Consider the following 7,777-nt stretch of genomic DNA (forward strand, 5'->3'; position numbering starts at 1 on the left):
CGGTGGGGCTGGGGTGGGGGTTGGGGTTGGGCGGAAGGGGAGGAAAGGAATCGAATCTAGGAGGAGGGAGGCTGGGGCTGGCTGCCCACAGTCGAGTCTACAGGATGAGGAGGAAGAGAGAGCTTTCCATGTCTGTTGGTTGTTGGCTTGGCTTGGCTTGTGAGGAGTCGTGGGGAGAGAGAGGTGTGCGCGTGATCGAATCATGGGGATGAATGATGGATGGAGGGTCTGCCGGTCCGGGAGAGATGAACCAGAGGAACTGCCCTTCTTTTCTGTTTTTTTTCTCGTGATTTTTTTTTAGAAATTCTCGTGAATAAGTGTGTGAGAGACAAGGATTATTTGCTTTCACGTGGGCTGCTCGCTCGGTTTACCACATTTCCAAATCAAGGAATAGTAGGAAAACCGAAGAATTTAGATTGATTTTTTTTTTGACTGGAACTCCATTTTCCTTGGGAATTTATATGCTTTCAGTCCAAAGCCTGTGGTTGTCTCGGGTCTGTTTCTGCCCACTAAAGCCCATCAAAGAAGCTCAAGGTTACAACCTTCAAAATAATCCTCTGGTTTATCGTTCTTGTTTTAGGAGGACATTACATATGAGAGTTATGGTGGAATTTTAGAAGAAGAAAAAAAGTTCTTCATGCTAAAGTCCGAGGAGGTCATGTGTAGTTGCTATGACGTCTGTCATGACATGTGACGGGTGGTCCAATGGTGGTAACTCATTTGGCGTGAACCTTGCATGTTTCTCCTCTATTGCTGGACATTGGGATCAGGCTGTTCGACATGGGCTTTGTCAAAGATCACTTGTTGTGGAATCGGAATCACTTGCTCAAGAAGTGACGGCAAGACAGTCTCGAGCAAACCTCGCTAGCGTCCTTCGCGGTGGCGTGTGTTAAATTCTTGTGTGTCACAGTTATTTCCGGTAGATCCCTCGACATGGTACACTCGTCGGACGAGTACGTCGAATGGGAAGCGGAGAAGGTTTGCCTACGTTCACACCCTTGCGGAGGAGGTAAAATCCAACTTCATGCTGAGTTGTACTAATTGCATATAGGGGGAGGGGGGTACAATGAGAGAGGGGTTGAGTATCAACTTTAGGTTTTGTTCCTATCGACTAACCTACCCTGACTTGTATGGGTATCGGGGTCTAGGGTTACATGATCCTAGTCGGTTGGAGGAGTCCTCCTGGACACCAGTCGCCTCGTCGTGTACTCCAAGTCCCCTGTGTCCATCTTATAGAGTTATAGCCGGGACATGGGCCGGTACGACCACCCAATGCAGGAGCCGACCTAGGGGGGCTCGAGACGGCCTCCGGTATGATGAGCCACCCCTGGGCTGTAACACCGCTAGTAGCCTCTGAACCGATCTTCGAGCCCAACTGCTCCTTGGTTGAAGAGGATCTAGAGGCGCCGACCTTTGTGGGCTTTTTAAGATCGAAACCTGTTCATCGAGCTCTCTCAGATGTAAATCTGCATTGTGTGTATTCTTGGTAAAATAAATTAAGGGCGTGTTCGGTACTCCTCCAACTCCTAACTCCTCTAACTCCCAGCCAGGAGTCCAGCCGAACGGCTTCACTCCAGAATTTACGTGAGAGAAACTGGCTAAAAACCTAGTGCAAAATCTGTGGAGTTGTGGAGTTAGGAAATCGTAGCTCCTCCAGAACTGGATCAAGAGTTCATAGATAATTACCGGCCCCTGCTACCGCCAAGTGAACTCTTGGCGTACCGGTTCGCTCCCAGTCGTCTCTCCCGTCGCGAGTCCCCCTCCTGTCCCCGACCAGGCCTATGGCCCAGCCCATCTTTCCCACACCTTTTGGACTGTCAGCCTGCTCCTGATGGGCCACAAAGGGGCGATTTTATGGGCTTTAGGCTCGCTCCCTTGTGCGAGCGAGAAACGATGACACCGAACAGATCGGTAGCTCCGGGATCGATCGTGAGAAGCTGGAGTTGGATTCCTGGAGTTGGAGTTGAGGATTTATCGGCCACGGAGGGTTACCGAACACACCCTAAGTATCATGGTTGATGAATGATTTTCAAAAAGAATCTTGTTTATGTTGGTTGGGTCAAATCGTGCAAGTAATCTACCACGGTGACAAAAGGCAAAAAAAAGACTTGTATTGTGTTGTCGCCACTAAGGATAAAAAATGGTTGTGTGGTTTGTCCCGATGATAAAAACCTGGTGAAAACAATATACTATCAACATTATGTCATCTTACTTAATGCAATGCTCTGTTTTACTTAATACTTCGAGATGCATGTTAGACAGCGGGATTGGGATGGAGTATTAGTTGTAGATGCAGTTGAATAATGGTATATAGGTACAAGGACGTAATGTCTATATACAATAATGCATGAATAATCATAACATGATCCATTAGTTTATTTATTTACAATTATCAATATCTATCACGTTATACATCTAATCCTTATAACTAGCAAAACCGGAGGACTCGTACCCTTCGCGACCAAGTTGGGGACAAGAAAAGGTTGGTTAACTGTGTGCACGCTCATTAATCGAAGGCTGATAGTTCATACTAGTTCAATAAACCTTGATTCTCAACTAAGAAAAAAACTTTCTTAGTGGACTACATCATCCCTTCCACTTGGGATCCCGACAACTTATGTTAAAGTAGTAGCACCGGGCAACATTGTCCTTTGTCAACACAACACCTTGACGGAGGTACCACATGAAAATTTTAACTTTGACTGCTATCTTTGACTTTCATCTTTCTATTGTCCACTGGAATCTCCGAGTGCGAAAGCGTTCGGTACGTAGAGTCGATTGTACATGACCCATTTTTAGTTGCCACGATGAAAGACGGGATCATCCAAATTCCTCTAAAAGTATATATCCGATGGGGAGGAGTTCGATACTTGTGCAAGAGTACCAATCTTATCACGAATAATGTGGTGCAAGGCTCGATACAGTTCTCCCAGAGTTGCATTTCCTAGCCATGGTGCAAGGCTAGATAATGTGGTACCAATCTTATCATCCATGGTCCTTCGGTCTGCAACTCGCTACATTTGGCCACTCTATAATTTTTATTCTCACCGACCCACTGCGAGAAGAATATTCTACAATAATCCAGCCTTTGCAGGACCTTTTTTGGTGGTTGGAAAATGGGCATATAAAGAACCATGTTTGTGAGTACGAAATTGAGCAAAACAAGTTACCCCCCATGGAGAACAAATTGTCTTTCCAACTAGTCAAGCATATCTATAAGAATAAGCGTTGTTCAGCATATTTTCATTCCGAAACGGTGAGACGTCGATAATGTATCGGAATTCCATAGCATCTTTTTGGGAATTGAACTTGCATGCAGCCAAACAATTCGGTGTATTGAGCGGTCATCTCATTGACTTATACAAAACAGAACAATTCACTCTTATATATATGAAAAAATTAAGACTGGGCATCTGCTCAAAAGCTGAAAGCAAAACTTTCAAGTTTTTAGTCTTTTTAAAATTATATTCCATAAAAAGAATTGTGTTATCGACGCATGACAGAATGAAGAGTCCTCCATCCACGACACTACCACTGCAATTTGATCATCCTACTTGACATGTTTGATCAGAACATCCTAAATGTTGTCTCTACGTTAAATGTCATTGAAGAAAATGGATCACCCTGATATAGTCCCGTTTTTGTCTGAAAATAATGACCAACATTATCATTGATTTTCATAGTCACACTGTCTCCTTAAACGAAATTATCGATAGTCATTTCTTGAAGAAAACCTTCATTCTAGAAAGGGTCATTTGACATTGCCATGACTTCTTTAAAGTCGATTTTGATCACACGCCACTCATGTTCTTCCAGTGTGGCAACAAATGCCGACGAAAGATGTATATATTTCATTTCATTTCTATACTTGGTATGTTTGATTGCGGTCATTTCTGCCAAGTTCACATTCCCACGGGATTAATGAGGGCATCTTCAATGTCGTCCTTTAAAATAAACACACTATTTGTACGTGGAGAGGTCTGTACTCGTCCGTGGACACAAATACACAAGCCGACCATTCAACCTTGTCTTCTAGATATCTGCCTCTATTTTTTTCTGTGTCTGTAACATTCAAAATAATTATAAAAAGTAGCACAATTCATTTGCGACTATCATGCAAATATTTCTGGTACAACAATAATTCCAATATAAATATTACATCTGAAATAACTGAATGTTTAACAAGTTTTTTGAATTCATTGGTTCCAATTTCAACGATACGAGTCAGTATGCGCACATTTTGATCCACGCATTGTGCCCCTTGAGGTTTATCCAACAATACGTCAACATGAATGACCTACCCTTCGTTATGTGCTACAGCGCGACCAACAAGTTGCAACATTGAGTGAATTAATGAATTGACCAACATATAGAGCAACAAGAAGCAAAATTTTCGATCTTCAACGCCGCTGTACCCGTGGCCACAACCGTGCAATCACGCAACAATACTTCATGATGGAGTTAAAGATGATGTACCACCGATGGGCTAACGACTTCACATTGCGTTAGTAGATCACATGCAAGTTGTATGGCGTCTAGTAGTTTTGCTCATGAAACAAAGAATGTACGTTTTGCGAAAAGGCCGAGCCACCTTGCCTCCTGCCTACAAAGTTCGCAAATACAACCGACCATGCATCGGACAACAATTCATCATTCATCACCGAGAACCCTGCCATTGTGCTTACTGTAGGAAACAACCAAAAGGTAAAGAAATCTCAATGGCATTTGACTAAACACCTGTCCGACGTGGTGCCTGCCTTAGACGGCGTCGGCAGGGGGTGGAAGGTACCTAGTTGCGGCCGGATCCAGGGTGGATGGCAGCGTAGTCCAATGCGGGCATGCACGTGGTTGGGGTTACAAACATCCACAATGTGTGTGCGGCGGCCAAAAAGGTACAACAACGGTGTCAGATGAAGAGGGTGCGGATGCAGAGTAAGGGGAAGAAGAGGCGCAGTGAAAGAAAAATGACCGTGAGAAGGATTTTGAGTGGACGAAGTCCTATGTGACCAGGGTCTGGACGCCCGCAAACCTTCCTCAATTTATATCTGATTTTTAAAAATTTAGACGAGACGAATACAATCCGCCCTGGATAACAAAATACGTGAAAACAACCTACCCGGCCGTTTCGAGGGACGACGGATACGCAGCACGGCATCCATATCTCTCTGGCCATGTCGGTCCTCGTTGTGCGCCCCACGCTGCAGAAAAGAAGCAGTGATGACTCCCAGGCTTTCAGTTGTTGCGTGCCCAAGAAATTCTCTAGGTCAAAAAGACACAAAATGCCGCTGGCCATCATCAGTGAGAAAAAGCCAGAGTAAGACCAGAAAGAAGGCTGAGACGAACGCAACGCGACACGCTACTTCTATGATGGCTGCCCTACTATTTCCGGCGCTGAAAGTAACACAAGAGAGTGCACCCATCCAAGGCGTGTTTGGAACATGAACTCTGAAAACAACTTTATTTTTTGCTTCACTTCTTCTTCGGTACAACCCCCTAAACACATCAACGGTTCAAATCGTCTTATACCCCTTCATGTAAAAACTTAAAAAAGGGTAGGATGGTCATTCCCCATCACCCTCCCCCAGCCCCGCTCCTGCGACGTACCCGCGCGCGAGGCGACGGCTTTTTTTTACACTCGCGCAAAGACGACGTATTTTTGTACAGTGAGGCGACGGCCTTTTTTTTACACTTGCGTAAGGACGGCGTATTTTTGTACAGTGGGGCGACGTACGTACGCGCCCGTCGATGGTCAATCCGCGACGCGTCGCCCGCGGAAAACGCGTCGTGGCGCGTGGATAGCGGCCCCGCCGTCCCGTCCCGTCCGTCCCCTCGACTGCCGCAACGCCGCCCTCGACTGCCGTCCCGCCGCCTGCCGCCCCGTCGTATCCCGTGCGCATCAATGCCGTCGACCCACCCGCCCGTCGCAATTACTGCCCGTCCGCCCGCCGCCCCCGCCGTCTGCCCTATAAAAACCACCCCCGTCCGCCCGTCGCCGCTCACACCATTCCTTCCCCCGACCCGTCGTCACATCCACCTCTGAAAAGCTCGCCGGCGAGATGTCGTTCCACCGCGACAGCAGCTCCGGAACCGGCGGCGGCGACGGACCGAGCGCGTGGCCGTCGAGCCTGAGCACGCCGGAGACAGAGGAGCTATACCGGTTTGGGCTCCTCGTGCCGCCGGATTGCCGTCTGCCGCGCGACTAGAAGCTCGACAAGGACGGCTATCCGAGGCGCGGGCCCGGCGCCACCGCGGAGGAGAAGCGGACCGGCGGCCGCAACAACATCGCCGGTTGTCACGCGTTCTAGGACGGCAAAGACTACGCCGCCGTCATTCGCGCGTGCCGGCTCGCGGAGTCCGATGGCACGGCAGACCTCGTCCCGCGCCCCCGTCCAGAAGCACGTGGCCGTCGGGCCCCTCCACCACCTGCGCCAGCGACCGCCGATCCCCCCGCCCCGCCGGAGGTGGAACTGCCACGGGAGCAGTTGGTTCTTCGGGAGGACAGCGATCCCGACGATACGCCGGGTTACCTCGTCGCCCTGCGGGCATCGGTGGCTGCAGCGGCGGCTGCAGAGGCGGCGACGGTTGCGAGGGAGGCCGCCGAGCAGGCGGCAGCGATCCAGGCGGCGGCGGCGATTCCGTCGATGGTCCCGCAGGCGGTGGCGGAGGCGGCAGAGTCGTCGGACGAAGACGACATCGACTGGGAGCAGCTAGCCCAGGTCAGCGACGACGACGACGACAACGATGGCGACGGTGACGGCGGTGATGGTGCGGTCATCGATCTGCTGCGTAGCGACGAGGAGGAGGAGTAGTTGTTGTTTTTTAAAATATTCTAAGTCTGAACTATGAATTGTTTATGTTCGGATGAACTCGTTTCGTTTCCGTAGTGTTTAATGGACTATGTAAAATATATCTATGTTCAATCAAGTTTGTTCGAATGTTGTTTTAATTTGTCTTCAAAGTTTGTTCAAAAAATTAGCAAAATATTGAACGCTTATTTTGACAAAAAATTGAAAATTTTCCGACCCATGCATAAAAATGTTCACAATATATTTAAAAAATTTCCATCGAATATACATAGCACAAAATAAGGTATGCAATTATCTAAAAATTATAGCAAAAAAATCGTGAAAACACATAAAATATAAAAGAAAACTGAATAAAAAGTCAAAAGTGTTTCTAAATGTTTATAAAGTGTTTTAGAAATGTTCAGATGTTGTTAAAATATGTGCATATAGTAAAGCCCGGTGGATGAAAAAATGAAAATTAAGAAATAAAAAATTTAACAAATTAAAAAATAATAAAAAGGTGAGATATTTTAATTCATTAATTAACATTTTCTGAAATATTTTTAAATTCATTAACATTTATGAATCCGAGAATTTTTAAATTCATTAACATTATCTGAAATAGTTTTAAATTCATTAACATTTATGAATTTTCTGGAAACGCGAGACGTGACAAAATTTTAGGGGTTTTCGGCCCGGAAAATCATAGAAAATCCATACGGACTCGAAACGCGGCAATTTTTTGCGTGCGTGCCCTGTATGGTCACTCTGGCCCGTGAAAAAAAAAATGGGCACGTTTGGCGGATGCGAAGCAGAGACGTGCGACCGAGGGTCCCCTCCGGCCATACCGCAACCACCCTCTTCCACAGCAAGTACCTGAGCGGTTTCACGGAATGCACCCAACTTTTGGCAGCGTGTGTGGGGCCCCACCCGGGCACCCCACGGCCAAAATGAACGAAATCCGACAACGAACGCAAGTTGCGTCACGTCCG

Source organism: Triticum dicoccoides, chromosome 3A (assembly GCF_002162155.2).
Source record: "Triticum dicoccoides isolate Atlit2015 ecotype Zavitan chromosome 3A, WEW_v2.0, whole genome shotgun sequence".
NCBI classification, from domain to species: domain Eukaryota; kingdom Viridiplantae; phylum Streptophyta; class Magnoliopsida; order Poales; family Poaceae; genus Triticum; species Triticum dicoccoides.